The 19,723-nt window shown below is 40.0% G+C and overlaps 1 pseudogene across 1 annotated transcript; it reads left to right on the top strand.

The window, feature by feature from the left end:
- The first annotated feature begins 8,746 nt into the window (after nucleotides 1-8,746).
- On the top strand, nucleotides 8,747-9,780 carry LOC306663210 (heterogeneous nuclear ribonucleoproteins C1/C2-like; annotated as a pseudogene). The gene has a single exon. The product of its transcript is annotated as a heterogeneous nuclear ribonucleoproteins C1/C2-like (transcript).
- Nucleotides 9,781-19,723: the final 9,943 nt, after the last annotated feature.

The following is a 19,723-nucleotide window of genomic DNA, read 5'->3' as shown; positions in this document are numbered from 1 at the left end:
AATGAGAGGAAAAGAAAGGGAAAGAGAAAGGGCATGTGCTAGAGAGAGTGGAAAGCAAGGAGGAGAAAGAAAGTGAGTCGGGGATAGAAAAGCAAGAGAGAAAAGATGGCAGGAGTAGCTTAAGCAGTTGAATTCTGCTAGGCTAACAGGGGACCAATAACGGAGAAGGATACTTGCAAGCTGACTGATGAACCAGTAGCTAGCTAGGATGGTCACAGACTGACAGTAGTTGGGAGGCGGGGAAATGGCTGCAATGGAAAGGGTGGGAGAGCAGTTTTGTACATTACAGAGACAAGGAGGAAGCAAGAAGGCCATCACCACATGAGGACCCTTGATCTTGGACCTCCAAAACTGTGAGTCAAAGTGAACATCTTTTTATTAAAACTATTAGCAACAGAAAACTGACTAATACAACAACCAGCATGTAAATCCCATTCTTCTCCCTGGTCTCGCTACATAGAAGGGAAGTAAGACAAGGCCAACGCCTAGAGCCTAGAAGAGTGGAAAGGTGAAAGGATCCCAAGACCTTGATGATGCAGATGAGTAGCTGAATTAACAAAAGGTTGAGTCATCCAACCTCAGATCTTCTCATTATGTGAAATAGTAAATTTGGTTATTGTTTCATCAGTTTGAGTTAATATTTTCTCTGAAGACATCCAAATAAGCATAAGGAATGATGGGGTTCTCCCTATTACCTCATTCCTTACATAGGAAGGCCACCTCAGGTCCAAGTGCATTGGGTCTTAAGTTCATCTCCCATAAAAATAGAGCTAAAATATTTATACAATATTATGTCCTAACCATTTCCTCTCATCAAGAGGCTATGAGTAGTTTTTACTGTAGATTTCAGATGTAATGGGTAGACCCAAGGGACTGGTGAGGAACAATTTTCCAGGACTCATTTGCATGAGGAACCTTCGGAGTTCATCCTAAGAGAAGAGAAAACAGAGACAGAGGAGAGGATGATCCAAGGTTACAGCAGTGGGTGAGCCCAAATCAATTCAATGCCTGTCACATAAATTGTGCCATTCTTGAATGTTCTAGTGAAATATTTATGGAACCCCAAGACAATTGTGTAGCTCTGACAGAGATTAGACAACAGCCATCGTGTCAAATGACACACACGAATCCTCCTGAGTTTACCAATATCCTGAGTGTACAAGAGGAAGGGGAGTTAGTATTTCCTGGATGATGAATTTGAGCAGTAACAGCTAACTGAATGCTGTGTTAAAATAAAAATTTGGGTAATCAATGTTACCTTCAGAATCACTATGTAAGCTTTGACCTTTCATCTCTTTGACCAATAAAGTCATGTCACTGTGTTAAGAGCATTAAATGTGTTCTCTTTCAGCTAGTGAGATGGGTTTGTGGAGTACATTTTGATACTTGAAGATTTTTATTTTTCACTGATTATGTATCATTATTGTTTTTTTGTTTTGTTTTGTTTTGCTTTTGTATCAGGTTTGAACCTGAGGTGCTTTACCACTGAGTCAAATCCCCAGCCCTTTTTTATATTTTATTTTGAGAGAGGGTCTTGCCGAGTTGCTTAGGGCCTTCACCAGGTTGCTGAGGCTGACTTTGAACTCATGATCCTCCTACCTCAGTCTCCAGGGTTGCTGGGATTACAGGCATGCAACACCATGCCCATTATGTTTTTAATGTAGCTACTAAGAGCTTGCCCTAGGCAAATATGTTCCAGAATGTACTCTGTGAAGCAGCAGATGCTTTGGTATATTATTGTAAAGGGGAAAAAGTTTCATATCCAAACATTTGGAACACTAGGTTAAATAGGTTTCTCTCCTTTTGAAATTTTTTATTAAAAATTATACAGAAAAGCTGAAAGAATAACACAAAACAACACCCACATATTCACCACTAAAATTCAACCCTTGTTAACATTTTTTCATATTTGCTTTTATAAATTACTGTTGTTGGTGGTAAATGACTTGAAATTCAGTTGCAAACATCTTGACCTCTTTGTATCTTACCTCTAAATACTTTAGCATTCAACTCTTAAGGCAATTCTTACATAATCACAAAAGCATTATTGATACTCTTAAGAAAATCAACAATAATTTTCCCTAAGATCCTTTAATACCAAGTCTACATTCAAATTTCTCTTCTGTTCTCAACATAACTTGTATGGGTTTTTTTATTATTACACAAATAATATTAAAATTCACACATTACATTGTGATGTTTCTTTAGTTTTTTTTTTTTTTTTTTTTTTCTAAAAAAGTATTTCTGACCTGTTAAGAAGGATATTGTGAGTTTTTGTTGGTCATGGTAGTGGTGGTGGTTGTGGTTGGTTGTTCTGTGGTACTAGGACTTTGAGCATGCTAGGCAATACTATACCACTGAGCTATACCTCCAGCCCCAATATTGGGTTTTTAAAGAAACAAATCCAGTTGTCTTACAGAACATCCCACATTCTGGATCTTTCTTAGTATTTCCTTATGCTATCTTCTAGTTTATTCCTTTATTCTCAATCAGGTCTCTTTGCAACAGTACTTCTCAGAGTTTTTTACAAATCAACATGCAAAACAACTCCCAAAGTGGACACCTTTTTGGAGCTTCTACCATCTTCTCAATGACCTTTTCTTTGAAAATTGTCCCCACCTCCAACACACACACACACACACACACACACACACACACGCGCGCGCGCGCGCGCCTCCAGAAGTCACATATGGATTTTGTAACCCCACCTCTCTGTCTAATTTATTAGAACTATCCCTTTAAAGACCAGGGCAGATATGACAGTGGTTATAAAAATTTGGACAGAGAGTGAAGATTAGACCAGGAAAATCAAGATAAAATGCTCAGAGATTACAGATGAGTTATAAAATGACACAACTCTTTTGTAGATGCAGATATTGTTGAGGCCTGTACCTTGAGGCAACAGGCAAGAGAAATGTATTGAGTTAGGGCTCAAGGAAGGAACAACCAGATGACATATATGGAAGTAAATCCAGGTGGACAATAGCAGAGCAAATTCAGGCTGCCTTAGATGTTGATCTAATGGCAGGTTACCTCCTGCTGGGATTATCCAGCTAAGGAAAATTTTGTCTGCACAGACATTCCATTTTGACAACAGCGCATGTGCAGAGAAAGGAAGAGACCAACTTAAAAAGCAAGTTAAACCCTTTGGAACTCAGTTGAGTCTTTCTAGAAAGAACAGGAGCATAGAACAGGGGACTGAAGCACTCAGGACACATTCCACCATGCAAATCTCAGATTATTTAAAATCTGGAAACAGTGTATTAAAGGCATGTGGTAGGAGCACTGTTGCTCCCCAAGACCTGAGGAAATCAGGTACGCAAGCATCAGCAGCTGAGTCTGGAACGACTACAGGAAATAACCCCAGGAACAAATGTGAGAAACACTGGGAATCGTACAGTGTGTGACCTAAGTGATTCCATAACTAGAGGGAGTGAAGTCAGTCGTTGGGCTGAGGATTTAGACTAGTGCCCACAAGACATGGGAGACCTTGACACTAAAACATAGAAAACACACTCAGGGCAGCACACACTGCCAGAAATACCAGGCTTACCAGAATGACAGGCAGGAAGGCAGATTCCTTACTCTGGGAGTTTCATGTGAAGAATCCTCAATTAAATTACTACTCCTGGGCTCTCTCCCATTAGGATGAGGGGGACCTAATCAAAAACAAAACAAATGATGACAACCAAAAACCACTTTTCCATATCTGGATTATAAAACAAGGTCTAGGAGGAACTGATATTCAGAGATTAAATTCCCTTGCAAGAGAAGGTCCAAAGGTATCAAAATTCAAAAAATCAAAGTTCAAAAATCCAAAGTTCAAAGCTCAAAACTCAAAATTTCCTACCCTTGTATGAAAAAATTGAAGCCCTTTCCAATTTCTGATTCTGAGCAGTCTCTGCTGTAGGGTTGCTGCGGTAGCCTGTCTCTCCCTGAAATAGGTCCCTCTGTTAGGATCTCTAAGGTGCTAATCATTCATCTCCAATGATGAATTTCATTCATCAAAGAGTTCCAGGTGTTAGAAGGAACCAGAACATTATTGCATCACTGACCTCTCACCTACCTTACCCAAGTCAGGAAATGAACCATTTGTGGTTCTGGAGCAATTGCCAAGCAAACATGTATTCCCAGAATTCCATATGTAGGCTTAGGATCTGAGAGGACAGAATGTGGGGGTCAACTTTCCCAGGCTGGCTGTCAGTCAGCCCAATCTACAACCTATGAAAGTATAAACTCATTTTGGAAAAATCTTTTCATGAGAGGTCAATTTGGACATCATGTTTCACAAATCTCAGGGGTAGGAAGAGAAGCATCTAAGTGTTTATCTCAGACAGAAGCAACTGGATTATCATGCTTTCTTACAAGTTTCAAAATTTGAGAAAGTGGAGGCCTCAGTCTCCAGGTATCTCCCTCTTATTGATTAAAATCCCCTCATTGCCATTTCAATTCTGAGCCTTTGTATTTAATTAAGCAGGGACTCTATTGACTTAGAGTTCTCTTGGGAGCATGTATTTCTAGTCCTGTGCCCCAGAGGCTATTTTCAGTGACACTGGCTAAGCATCTGCACTGAGGTACACTCTTCCAGCACCATCTTGGTTCCATGGGATTGTATGGATGACTTTGAGAATGAGGATATATTACATGAACACAATATTTGTCCCTTCATTGTTCCCTCTCTGACCTAGACTACAGAATGGAATTTGGAGCAGCCCAGAGGGTGCTGCCTACCCACACCTGTCATGGACAATTTCCAGAACTCTGTAGTCCTTGGTAGTACAAGTACTTCATGATTTATAAAATGACAAGAGAAGCATAATTCAATATTTTTATAGCATTACTTTTTCAAAATTAACAAACTCACGGTTTATAGTCCTGGTACAGGTTTATGTACTTTAGACATGGGAATTCTGATGTATTCTATTTCATGCAATTCCTATCAAGACATATGGTGGGGCTGGGGATATAACTCAGTTGGTAGAGTGCTTGTCTCGCACTCACAAAGCCCTGGGTTCAATCCCAGCACCGCCAAAAATAAAATTAAAAAAAAGACATATGGTGGATTTATAGCTTACATTACATACTATCAAATATACTGTCAATGAGGAAAGATCCCTATTCTTATAATTTTTATAAATTTAATAAAAATCTGATAACAGAATTTCCCACAAACTAACTTCTGGCTCCATCCATTTCAAATCAGGCTTCTCCTCCATGACTCAGATCCTTCTCATGCCAGATGCTTCAGTCAATGCTTACATTTTGATAAAACTCTGGTGCTCACTTTGGTGTGGGCATATGCAGAAAGTGATCTTAGTAGGCAACAGGAGTACTCTTGGAAGCTATAAACCATGTAAATATATACCACTAAACTGAAATTAAATTCATATTCAACTCAACAGATCTTTAGTCAGAACTCAAAAAATGCCTGAGACAGAAGGAAAAGAGACAATGGCCTCAAATTGAAGTTAAATTGTTACTTTTTATACATTTTACAAAAATATATTAGTACAACTATTTCTCTCTTCCTTCTTTTCACCTCCTAAATCCTTCAGTTCTGAAGTGGGGGGACTTAAGTGGGAGTTATGGAGCATAGTGGTTCAGAGTGGGGTGGTTAAGCCCTAGTGGGGTAGATGGCAAGGCTGTAGAGTGAGGCAAGCTCTGACAGGGGAGAAAGGAACAGAAAGGCAGCTCTACAGCCCACCAGGTTCAATCTCTACTTTTTGTATAATCTGAAACTAATCAGGAGGACACATCAGACAAACTTAAATTGAGGGACATTCCATAAAATGAATGGCATGTCATCTTAAAAAATGTCAAGGTTATGGATGTTAAGGAAAGACTGAGGAACTATCTCAGATTGACAGAGGCTAAATAATCCTGACAACTAAATATAACCTTGATTCAGAACTGGATTTAAGAATCAACTGATGGTCAATGTTCATAGCAGCTCAATTCAAAATAGCTAAGCTATGGAATCAACCTATGTGCCCTTCAATAGATAAATGGATAAAGAAAATGTGGCACATATATACAATGAAATATTACTTAGTCATAAAGAATGAAATTATGGTATTTGTCAGTAAATGTGTGGCAGGCAACGCCTGGGTTCGTGCCACATAGACCAAGCTAAGACCAAGCTAAGATGGCGGCTGGCGCAGCGCCAGTGGGCATGTAGTTTGTCTCTCGCTGTAAACAGGAAGATGAACACACTGGCTATCCCTGTCAGACCATGCCTAAGCTACCAATAGTAATATTCCAAGACTTACTTCCCCTTGGCAACAAGTTTCTGATTGGTTTGTTAACTGTATATAAGTGAGTGTTCTTCCTGTAATAAAGGTCTTCCGTCCAAGCAAGAAGGGAGTTGTGCATGTTTCACTTTGTGTCCCACTGGTCGGCGACATTTGGTGGCCTGTACGAGGAAAGGAAAGGGAAGCAAGCAAGCAAGGAAGCAGCTCAGGAATAGAAGTATTTTATTTCCAGTCCACCTCCAATATATGCCCATGAGATTGTTGCTGTGGGCAGTGACAAAATGGATGGAACCGGAGGGTATCATGCTAAGTAAAATAATGTAACCAAAGGCCAAATGTTCTCTCTGATATGTGAATGCTGACTTACAATAGGTGGGGGATGGGGTGGGGGTGGGGGAATGAAGGTTCACTGGATTGAACAGGGAGGATGGGAATGGGAAAGACAGTAGGATGAATTGAGCATAACTTCTTATGTTCATATATGAATACACAGCCAGTGTAACTCCACATCATGTAAACCACAAGAATGGGAAATTATATTCCATGTACATATGACATGTCAAAATACATTCCACTGTCATGTATAACTAAAAAGACAAATTTAAAAAAGATTTAAAGGATGGTAATGTAGGGGTTGTGGTCATAGCTCAGTGATAGAGTGCTTGCCTAGCATGTGTGAAGTACTGGGTTTGATTGTCAGCACCACATTAAAACAAAACTAAATAAAATAAAGGTATTGTGTCCATACACAACTAAATTTTTTTTAAATGATGGTAATGTGCCATCAGAAATTTTCTGATTTCATGATTATATTGTGATTATGAGAAGAGAGTCCTTGTTTGCAGGAATACAAAGCATTAGGAGCTGATGGACATCAGATTGGACATATACCCTGAAATGGTTGTTGTAGCACAAAGTGACCCTGTACAACTTTTCTATATTTTTTAGTTTGTTCTCAAATTATTTACACATACACACAGCACATATATTCTCAGCTCTTTTTTCTTTTTGGTGGCAGGGATTGAACCCAGGGGTGCTTAACCACTGAGCCACATTCCCAGCCCTTTTTTATATTCTATTAAGAGACAGGGTCTCACTGAGTTGCTTAGGGTCCCACTAAGTTGCTGAGGCTGGCTTTGAACGTGCAATCTTCCTACCTCAGTTTCCCAAGCTGCTGGGATTACAGGCATGCACCCCCTACCCAGCTTACACATATTCTCTATATATTCTGTGTGTGCATAAAGGATAACCATGTGAGCACATTAGTAGCGTCTCTTAGGACCTCAGGATCCTGGAAAGGGCCCATGTGGTGGGGGGATCTGAAGTTTTAGTTTTATTACTATCAATACCTCTAATGGCAGCAAACTACTCACTTATCTGCTGCTTTAGGTTAAAAGGTCAAGTACCAAAAGGCATTTGTTCTATAATTTAGTCCTTGCCTTAGCTGTGACTGCTCTCCAGGGACTCTATTGGGTCTCTTCCTCTGTGGAGACCCAATGGGGACTTTCTGAACATTGTTCAAGGTCAAGAAGCAGGAGCCTGAACCCTAAAATTTATATCACCTAAGGCTCTTTGCGTCTGCCTTCACTGGGTCCAAGTAGCTCTGTGTATATTTGCTAAGTCTGGCCTGGTACAAATAGCCAACCCTTGCTTCCAGCACAATGCAGACTACCTGGTGTTTACTGCCCACATGCTCTTCATCCCTCATTAACAGCTATGTATGGTTTCCTTAATGCCCAGGACTCAAGAGTTTCGCCTGGAACATAAAAGTCAGGAGGGAACAAAAAATGTTTCAACTCTTAAAATCTCTAACCTTTACTCACTTCCTTCATGTGCTTAGCTCAGCTTCTCCTTTCCTCTGCTTTGTCCTTTTTCCCTGCAGAGAGTATTCAAGGTGGTTTGTTTTCTCAAGAGGACAGCACTAAGGGAGAAGGCAATAGTTTGTGTACATATGTTTAACTCAGAGACTTGGCATTTCCCTCCCCACCCCACCCCCGCCCCCGTGCAGTAGAGTTCACAAAGTTGATCTGAGACCAACATCCTTAGAAATGTTTGCAAGGTTGGCACCTGGCCGGCATCTGGGAACTTGGATGATAAATATGTCCTTGCATTAAAAACTAACATTTTAATTTTGAATGCAGTAAAATGAAATTAGATATAATTATGAGACACCAGGTTAAACTATCCTATATTATAACAACAACCTCAAAATTTCAGTGCCTTAACAACAAAATTTTATTTTTACTTAAGTTATATATCTTTCTCTTCTTGGTGGCACTGGGGAGGTTTATCAGGGGAAAATCATGTGGTCTTTGTTCCACATAATCACTCAAAAATTCAGGCTGGTAGAGATTCTACCACATAGGATGTTGTTAATTTTTGTGATTTAAAAAAAAAAAAAAAAGAGCATCTGTCTGATGGCATCTGTCTGATCTGCCATCTGTCTGATGGCAGCATCAGACAGAATGACCTGGAGTCAGGGTGGCTTTGGAATAGATGCACACCCTTCCTGGGTGATGTTCTTTCACCCTTGTAAGGAACCTTATCAAACACCATGGCTAGCAACGTCACCAACAAGACAGAGCCTCGCTCCATGAACTGCCATGTATTCACTGGGAATCTTAACACTCTGGTGGTCAAGAAGTCTGATTTGGAGGCAATCTTCCTGAAGTGTGGCAAAATTGTGAGTTGCTCTGTCCATAAGGGCTTGCCTTTGTTTAGTATGTTAATGAGAGAAATGCCTAGCTACTGTAGTAGGAGAGAATGACAGAATGGTTGTTGGCCAGGTTTTAGATACTAATCTGGCTATAGAGTCAAAAGCGAACAGAAGAAAAGCAAGTGGGAAATGATCTGCAGCAGAGATGCTCAGGTCAGTACCAGAACACCCTTCTCCATTCCCTCTACTCAGCTCCTCTTTTGACTTGGACTGTGACTTTCAGCAGGATTATTATGACAGAATGTACAAGTTATCCAGCGTGCATTCCTCCTCCTCCTCCTCCTATTGCTAGGGCTGTAGTGCCCTCTAAATGCTGACATGTATCAGGAAATAACTCCCTAAGGGGCAAAAGTGGCTTCAGTTCTAAGAGGGGACATCAGGGATCTTCTTCCAAGTCTGGAAAGTTGAATGGAGATGACCTTCAGGCGATTAAGAAGAAGCTGACCCAAATAAAACAAAAAGTGGATTCTCTTCTAGAAAGCCTGGAAAAACCTGAAAAGGAGCAGAGCAAACAAGCAGCTCCCTGAAGAAAGATGGGATTAATGTGAAGATGAAGTCTGACGGGATTGCAGGTGACTATGCTGAGGAGGGGGAGCTACTGGATGATGATGATAATGAAAACCAGCTAGAGATGATCAAGGATGATGAAAAAGAGGCAGAGGAAGGAGAGGATGACAGAGACAGCTACAGTGGTGAGCATGACTCTTAAGCACACAGTGGGGTTTAGAAATCTTATCTCATTATTTCATTACCTAGAAATTTTTTCTAAGATCAAAATTTCATCAGTGTCTTTAGCACATGTTCATTCTTCTCCCTTTGTCCTTCCCATGTTCATTAATTCATATTGCCCTGTGCCTAGTCCCATTTTCACTTGTTGTGATGCTCCTACTAGTTTTGTTATATCTTACCCTATAATTTTTGCTTTTAATTTTGATACCTCTTTATGATTTAATGCTAAAAAGGATGTGTGGTTTTTATCAACTGTCTCCAAAATAATCTTGTTATGCAGGGAGCACAGTTCTCTCCGTTTATACATGATTTCAGTAGTTGCTTCCCTAACTGCAAAGGCAATCTCATTTAGTTGCAGCACCTGAGAGCAGCTTTCAATTAGAGATGTGGGTTATCCCCCACATAACAGTCCTGTATGGGGTTGTTTATTAGAAATATAACAATGTAATTTTTTGTGTGTGTGATGCTGGGGATTGAACCCAGGGCCTTGTGCATGTGAGGCAAGCACTCTGCCAACTGATAGATCCCCAGCCCCCAACAATGTAATTTTTAAAAATATTTTTATTTATAGATAGACACAATACCTTTGTTTTATTTATTTATTTATTTTTATGTAGCGCTAAGGATTGAACCCAGTGCCTCACATGTGCTAGGTAAGCACTCTACCACTGAGCCACAACCCTCGTCCCTAAAAATGTATTTTTTTTTTATTGTAAACAAATGGGATACATGTTGTTTCTCTGTTTGTACATGGCGCAAAGGCATACCATTTGTGTAATCATAAATTTACATAATGTTGTTTGATTCATTCTGTTATTTTTTCCTTTCCCCCCACCACTCCCACCCCTCTTTACCCTCTATACAGTGCTTCCTTCCTCCATACCTGCCCCCCTCCCTAACCCTAACTCTAACCCTAACAATAACCCTTCCCTCCCCCCCATTATGTGTCATCCTCCACTTATTAGCCATATCATTCGTCCTTTGGCTTTTTGAGATTGGCTTATCTCACTTAGCATGCTATTCTCCAATTTCATCCATTTGCCTGCAAATGCCATAATTTTATCATTCTTTATGGCTGAGTAATATTCCATTGTATATATATACCACAGTTTCTTTATCCACTCATCAAATGAAGGGCATCTAGGTTGGTTCCACAGTCTGGCTTTGTGAATTGAGCAGCTATGAACATTGATGTGGCTGTATCTCTGTAGTATGCTGATTTTAAGTCCTTTGGGTATAGGCCAAGGAGTGGGATAGCTGGGTCAAATGGAGGGTCCATTCCGAGTTTTCTAAGGAATCTCCACACTGCTTTCCAGAGTGGCTGCACTAATTTGCAGCCCCACCATCAATGTATGAGTGTACCTTTCTCCCCACATCCTCGCCAACACCTGTTGTTGCTCGTATTCTTGATAATCGCCATTCTAATTGGGGTGAGATGGAATCTTAGGGTGGTTTTGATTTGCATTTCTCTTATTACTAGAGATGTGGAACATTTTTCCATATGTTTGTTGACTGCTTGTAGATCTTCTTCTGTGAAGTGTCTATTCATTTCCTTAGCCCATTTGTCGACTGGATTATTTGAATTCTTGGAGTAGAGTTTTTTGAGTTCTTTATAGATTCTGGAGATTAGTGCTCTATCTGAAGTATGATTGGCAAAGATATTCTCCCACTCTGTAGGCTCTTTCTTCACATTGCTGATAGTTTCCTTTGCTGAGAGAAAGCTTTTTAGTTTGAATCTATCCCAGTGGTTGATTCTAGCTTTTATTTCTTGTGCTATGGGAGTCCTGTTAAGGAAGTCTGGTCCTAGACCAACAAGGTGAAGATTTGGACCTACTTTTTCTTCTATAATTTGCAGGGTCTCTGGTCTGATTCCGAGGTCCTTAATCCATTTTGAGTTTAGTTTCGTGCATGGTGAGAGATATGGGTTTAGTTTCATTCTGTTGCATATGGATTTCCAATTCTCCCAGCACCATTTGTTGAAGAGGCTATCTTTTCTCCATTGCATATTTTTGGCCCCTTTGTCTAGTATGAGAAAATTGTGTTTATTTGGGTTTGTGTCCGTGTCCTCTATTCTGTACCATTGATCTACCTTTCTATTTTGGTACCAATACCATGCCGTTTTTGTTACTATTGCTTTGTAGTAGAGTTGAAGATCTGGTATTGTGATACCCCCTGTTTCACTCTTCCTGCTAAGGATTGCTTTAGCTATTCTGGGTTTCTTATTCTTCCAGATGAATTTCATAATTGCTTGCTCTATTTCTGTAAGGTACGTCATTGGGATTTTAATTGGAATTGCATTGAATTTGTATAGCACTTTAGGTAGTATGGCCATTTTGACAATATTAATTCTTCCTATTCAAGAACATGGAAGATCTTTCCATCTTCTAAGGTGTTCTTTAATTTCTTTCTTTAGTGTTGTATAGTTCTCATTGTAGAGGTCTTTCACCTCTTTTGTGAGATTGATTCCCAAGTATTTTATTTTTTTCGAGGCTATTGTGAATGGGGTAGTTTTCCTAATTTCTCTTTCTGAAGATTCATCACTTATGTATAAAAATGCGTTGGATTTATGGGCATTGATCTTGTAACCTGCTACTTTACTGAATTCACTTATGAGTTCTAAGAGTTTTCTGGTGGAATTTCCTGGTTCCTCTAAATATATAATCATGTCATCAGCGAACAGGGATAGTTTGAGTTCTTCTTTTCCAATTCGTATCCCTTTAATTTCTTTGGTTTGTCTAATTGCTCTGGCCAGAGTCTCAAGAACGATGTTGAATAGAAGTGGTGAAAGAGGGCATCCCTGCCTTGTTCCAGTTTTTAGGGGGAATGCTTTCAGTTTTTCACCATTTAGAATGATATTAGCCATGGGCTTAGCATAAATGGCCTTTACAATGTTAAGGAATGTTCCCACTATCCCTATTTTTTCTAGTGTTTTGAGCATGAAGGGGTGCTGTATTTTATCAAATGCTTTTTCTGCATCTATTGAAATAATCATGTGATTCTTGACCTTAAGTCTATTAATATGGTGAATTACATTTATTGATTTCCTGATGTTGAACCAACCTTGCATACCTGGGATGAAGCCCACTTGATCATGGTGCACTATCTTTTTAATATGTTTTTGTATGCGATTTGCTAAAATTTTGTTGAGAATTTTTGCGTCGATGTTCATTAAGCATATTGGTCTGAAATTTTCTTTCCTTGATGAGTCTCTGTCTGGTTTAGGTATCAGTGTGATATTGGCTTCATAGAATGAGTTTGGGAGGGTTCCCTCCTCTTCTATTTTATGGAATACTTTGAGAAGTATTGGAATGAGCTCTTCTTTAAAGGTTTTGTAGAACTCGGCTGAGAACCCATCTGGTCCCGGACTTTTCTTTGTTGGTAGGCTTTTGATGACTTCTTCTATTTCAGTACTTGAAATTGGTCTATTTAAATTCTTTATGTCCTCCTCGTTCAGTTTAGGCAATTCACATGTCTCTAGAAACCTGTTGATGTCTTCGAAATTTTCTATTTTGTTGGAGTATAGATTTTCAAAATAGCTTCTAATTATGTTTTGTATTTCAATCCTGTCTGTTGTGATATTTCCTTGTTCATTCCGAATTTTAGTGATTTGGGTTTTCTCTCGTCTTCTCTTTGTTAGTGTGGCTAAAGGTTTATCGATTTTGTTTATTTTTTCGAAGAACCAGCTATTTATTTTGTCAATTTTTTGTATTGTTTCTTTTGTTTCAATTTCATTGATTTCAGCTCTGAGTTTAACTATTTCCTGTCTTCTACTACTTTTGGTGCTGTTCTGTTCTTCTTTTTCTAGGGCTTTGAGCTGTAGTGTTAGGTAGTTTATTTGTTGAGTTTTACTTCTTTTATTAAATGCGCTCCATGAAATAAATTTCCCTCTAAGTACTGCTTTCATAGTGTCCCAGAGATTTTGATATGATGTTTCTTTGTTCTCATTTACCTCTAAGAATTTTTTAATTTCCTTCCCAATATCTTCTGTTACCCATTCATCATATAATAGCATATTGTTTAATCTCCAGATGTTGGAATAGTTTCTGTGTTTTACTCTTTCATTTATTTCTAACTTCAATCCATTATGATCTGATAGAATACATGGTAGTGTCTCTATCTTCTTGTATTTGCTAACATTAGCTTTGTGGCATAATATATGGTCTATTTTAGAGAAGGATCCATGTGCTGCTGAGAAGAAAGTGTATTCGCTCTTGGTTGGATGGTATATTCTATAAATGTCCGTTAAGTCTAAATTATTGATTGTGTTATTGAGATCTATGGTTTCTTTGTTCAATTTTTGTCTGGAAGATCTGTCCAGTGGTGAGAGAGGCGTGTTAAAATCACCTAGTATTATTGTGTTATGGTCTATTTGGTTTCTGAAATTGAGAAGGATTTGTTTGACATACATGGATGAGCCACTGTTTGGGGCATAGATGTTTATGATTGTTATATCTTGCTGATTTATGCTTCCCTTAAGCAGTATGAAATGACCTTCTTTATCCTTTGTGACTAACTTTGGCTTGAAGTCCACATTATCGGAAATGAGGATGGATACTCCAGCTTTTTTGCTGAGTCCATGTGCATGGTATGTTTTTCCCCATCCTTTCACCTTTAGTTTATGGGTATCTTTTTCTAGGAGGTGAGTCTCTTGCAGGCAACATATTGTTGGATCTTTCTTTTTAATCCAATCTGCCAGTCTATGTCTTTTGATTGATGAATTCAGGCCATTAACATTCAGGGTTATTATAGAGATATGATTTGGTTTCCCGGTCATTTGGTTCACTTTTTAAATTTTATTTATTTATTTGTTTGACACAACTTGTTTCCTCCTTTATTTGACAATTCCTTTAGGGTAATTCCTCCCTTTGCTGATTTGCTTCTTTGTTTTTCATCTCTTCCTCATGGAATATTTTGCTGAGAATGTTCTATAATGCTGGCTTTCTTTTTGTAAATTCTTTTAGCTTTTGTTTATCATGGAAGGATTTTATTTCATCGTCAAATTTGAAGGTAAGTTTTGCTGGGTATAAGATTCTTGGTTGGCATCCATTTTCTTTCAGGGCTTGAAAAATGTTGTTCCAGGCCCTTCTAGCTTTTAGGGTCTGGATTGAAAAGTCTGCTGATATCCGTATTGGTTTCCCCCTGAATGTAATTTGGTTCTTTTCTCTCACAGCCTTTAAAATTCTGTCTTTATTTTGTATGTTAGGTATTTTCATTATAATGTGCCTTGGTGTGGGTCTGTTGTAATTTTGTATATTTGGAGTCCTATACGCCTCTTGAACTTGATTTTCCATTTCATTCTTCAGATTTGGGAAATTTTCTGATATTATTTCATTGAATAAATTGTTCATTCCTTTGGCTTGTTTCTCTAGGCCTTCCTCAATCCCAATAATTCTTAAATTTGGCCTTTTCATGATATCCCATAGTTCTTGTAGATTCTGTTCATGATTTCTTACCATCTTCTCTGTTTGTTCAACTTTGTTTTCAAGGTTAAATATTTTGTCTTCAATGTCTGAGGTTCTGTCTTCCAGGTGTTCTATCCTATTGGATATGCTTTCTATGGAGTTCTTAATTTGGTTTATTGTTTCCTTCATGTCAAGGATTTCTGTTTGGTTTTTTTTCAATATCTCTAACTCTTTATTGAAATGATCTTTTGCTTCCTGTATTTGCTCTTTTAACTGTCGATTGGTGCGATCATTCAATGCTTGCATTTGCTCTTTCATCTCATCGTTTGCTTCTCTGATCATTTTAATTATGTACATTCTGAACTCCTTTTCTGTCATTTCTTCTGCCATGCTGTCATTGGGTTTTATTGATGTAACATCTAGATTTGTTTGCAGCATTTTCTTTCCTTGTTTTCTCATATTGTTCAGGTATCAGTGGACCGCTGAGATATTGCAGATTTCCTCTATTGACTTACAATGTCCCTGAAGATTTCTATATATATCCCCCCTTAGCCTTCAGTAGCCTGAAGTCTTGGAGGAAGTTGATAATGCGGTGCTCCACAAGGAAGCTGCCTCTCTAGGAGTGGTGGCCTTCAGGTGGGGTATAATCCCTGCCAGTGGGCAGAGGTGCCTCCACTTGTTGACCAATGGTCATCCAAAGGGGACCTAGGCTGCGGGCTGAGGCAAGGCCTGTTTGGGCCTGAGTCTCTAGTTTTACCGTCCTTGTGGGAAAACCTCACCCGGCAGGGAAGACTCACCCAGTGGGGAGGTCTCGCTGGTCAGTTCCCTCCTAGAGGTTCCCCTCAATTTACAGCTACCTCCTGGGCTGGGCTGCCTTCCTCTGCAAAGTTCCCAGGGGCCCGGCCCTACCTCCTGGGCCTGGGAGCCTCACCCTTCGCAGATGAATCTCCTTAGGCTGCCCCTCCTCAGAGAATCTGCCTGCAGGCCTGGAACCTTCGCTCCGCCCTAAGCCTGTCTCTGTGCGGCTCTTCCACCCAGAAGCCTCCTAGATCCTGGGACCCTGCTCTGCACCTAATCGCCTGGCTATGCGGCCCCTCCTCTGAGCAGCCACCTGGGGCCCCGTACAATCGCTCTGAGTCCCAGAGACCCGCCACACGCCTCTTCCTCCAGACAGCCGCCCAGTATTCCGGTGCGGTCACTAGGAGTCCAAGAAACTCACTGCGTGCCTCCACCTCCCACCAACCACCCGTAGCCCTGGGCAATCAATCACTCCGAGTCGAAGTGACCCTCCCCGTTCCTCCTCCTTCTCCAGATAACCCCCCGGGTGTTCAGGAGCGGTCGCTCTGAGTGGCTCTGAATCCACGTGACCCGCAGCAGGGGTCCTCTGGGCAACCGCCCGGAGCTCTGGTGCGGCCACTCAAGACCAAGCGACCCACCACGCTTCTCCTCCAGGCAGCCCCCGTGTTCAGGAGCTGTCACTTTAAGTCCAAACAACTCACCACTCGCCTTCTCCTCTGAGCAGCCGCCTGGAGCGCTAATGCAGTCACTGCGAGTCCAAACAACCCGCCGCGCTCCTCCTCCTCCTCCTCCTACTCCTCCGTGCAGGCCCCGGTGTTCAGAAGTGGTCTGAGTCCAAATAGCTCGCCGCGCGGCTTCTCCTCTGGCAACCGCCTGTAGCTCTGGTGCAGTCACTCCGAATCCAAGTGGCCACGCTCCTCCTCCTCCTCCTCAGGGCAGGCCCTGGTGTCCTGAGTCCACACAGCTGTCCTCGCCACTCCTCCCCTGGGCAGCCGCCGGAGCCCCAGTGGTTGCTCCGAGTCCCAGCGCTGTACACTTCAAGCTTTTTAGCCTGACAGCTAAAATAGCAGCAATGACACTGATGCTCTGATGCAAAGTGCTCAGGGTCTCTGGCCTAAAAATGTATTTTTATAAATGGGAGTTGGCATGTTAAATGCAGCCTCTACAAGAATAATTAGTGTAATAGTCTTTGTTTTCTAAAATCGATACTGTGGATTACTTTTGTGAACAGCCTGATATTTGGGACCTTTTTTTCTCAAAAAAAAAGTCCTTATTAAACCAAGAAAAAAAAAAAGAGCCAACAGGAGAGGTCTCATATCAACTATTCTGTGTTTCATTTCAGGAATGCATAATGCATTTTCATTCACAGTCTAGTTGATCAGAACTCAGGGCCTCAACAAACTGCAAATGGGGCTGAAAGTAGATGGGACAACTGTCTTTGCCATAATATCCACATGGAAATGTCAAGCAGGCATTTAAAACAAAAGCAGATTGTAGACACATTGGTTTAGGAATCATTGAAGACAGATGACATTTAAAGCCACCCTCTCTTATGATTTGAATCACAGTAACCTAATGAGAGCAATATTATTGATGTTTTGAAGGAGTAGGGAATCCACCTGGGTGTGTATACCCTTCAAACTTCTCCAGTGAAACTAGCAGTACACAGGTGTCTTCCCCAAACTAGTGAAGGCAATGTTTTAATTTCTCTAAGAGGAACTTAGTATCTGAAAAGCCTGCCTATAAACAGCCTGATGCTCAGGTAGAGGGGTTGGGTTCACAAAGGTAAGAAGGGACACTTGAAACTGTCCCTATTAATCCATGGAGCCAACCTTCAGAGGAAAACCTGGAGTTTCCTTGTCCCACAGGTACCACTAGATGGCACTAGGAGGTCAAAGAAAGAAACACCAGAAAGCAAGGAATGTAAAAATAAAGGAAGATACAAACTGGTTCCAAGGAGATAAGTAGAAAGTGCCCCAAGACAGTTACTGATAGAACTTAGGAGTATCAGTGACCAAACTGGTTAGAACGGTTTTATTGCACAAAATTAACTCATGAATCTTACTGTTTAAAAGTCTTACTAAACAGTAAAAGTCATGGATTTTATTCTGCACTGTAATGACTTTCAAATGAACTTTATGGGTTCTCACTGTTACCTAATGTGCATGCCTGCCTATGCACGATTTTGTGAGTTTGTGTATCTGGAAACCGAAGATAGGTAGTTTATTCTGTCCTTCACTATAACTTTCCAAGAATTTTATATTACCACATGACTAACTACATTAATATTTTTTATAGAAAGTTTCCCTTCCTCTCTCATCTTCTTGTGGGTATATATGAGTATATTTACTAAAGGATTGAGTTTATTCAAAATCAGATTTAAGGTCAAAGGCTCTAAGATAGGGCTTTTTAATGCCCAGGTTACACCAAAGCAAAAGAGAACTTTTCATTAAAAATGGGAAACCTTGGGGTGGGGATATCGCTCAGTTGGTAGAGTGCTTGCCTCACATGCACAAAGCCCTGGGTTCAATCCCCAGCACCATAAAAAAAAGTTAAAAAATAAAATAGAATGGGAAAGCTTACTTAGTCCTTCAATAACATAAGTTAGGTACTGCTGACATTCTCCATGTGTAAATAAAATAATGTGGGACAGGTAATAGAAATTATAACAAATGATTTATTATCACTTTGGTAAGAGATATATCAAAACTAGATGGTTAATTTGTTTCAATCAGTGAAACAAATGGTCAAAAGGAAAATTATTCCACAAAATATTACTGATCACCTTTAACATATACTGAACGTTACAGAATCAGAAGAAATCAGAACTGGAGGCAAATTCATTATTCTGAACTTCTCAACTCTTTACAGGTAGTGGCTTATTTTTAAGATGACATTTATAAAGCACACTGGGGTAAATGGACAAGATTTCAGCTGCCCCCAGACCACTGGGCCACCTAGGGTCAGAGATGCCTAAGTCAGTATACTAAATACAGGCTGTGGCATTTAACCTTGGGTTCACACTAGAATCACTAGTAAATTTAAAACATATATTGAATCTCCCTTCCCACTAAAATTTTTATTTCATTACTTTGGGGCAGACTGGGCATCTGACTTTAAAACACAGATAACTCTAAGGCATAGCCAACCTTACAAACCACTGCAGGAAGATAATCCAAGAAACTTAAAAACAAAACAAAACAAAACAAAAAAACAAACTATCAGGGCCATCGAGCTTCCAGTTCTGAACACAAACAGAACGATTTGTTTTTCTATTTTATTTTAATTTTAATTCAGGGAAGTATAAAGAGGCATCTCCCCCGCAAATAACCACATTTGCCTTTTAAGAAAAAGTTTGTGTACACATATATTTGCTCAATAAACAATTTTACACTGAGTGCACTCTACACATAGTATTCTGCGACGTGCCTTATAACAGTCGATATATCAAGGAATCAGTCCTTAAAGTAATTCACGTGTCTGCACTATATTTTATTTAACCCTTTCCTTGAGTTGATTATTACCTAGCTATTTTATTCTCTCGTTGCAATAAATATCCTTATACATGGCTTTATATGCATCGTGAAGAACTTCTACAAATATTGTATAGGTAAATTCCCAAGAGAGATTGCTGAGTGCATTTAAAATATGGACAAATGTAGTGAGCTCAATAAACACCTAATAAGGAAACCGAGGCCACTCACATTTGTCAAACACACGATTAAGACTGCTAGTTCGTAGGTGCTGGCAGAGCTTTGCAATCCCGACGTCAGGCGGGGTCATCATCCAGCAGGGCCACTAAGGCGGCCTCGGGGGCGGGCACTTCT

Source organism: Sciurus vulgaris (genome assembly GCF_902686455.1).
Source record: "Sciurus vulgaris genome assembly, chromosome: 6".
Taxonomy (NCBI): Eukaryota; Metazoa; Chordata; class Mammalia; order Rodentia; family Sciuridae; genus Sciurus; species Sciurus vulgaris.
Note: the sequence above shows the minus strand (reverse complement) of the source record. Positions and strands in the feature narration are given on the sequence as shown.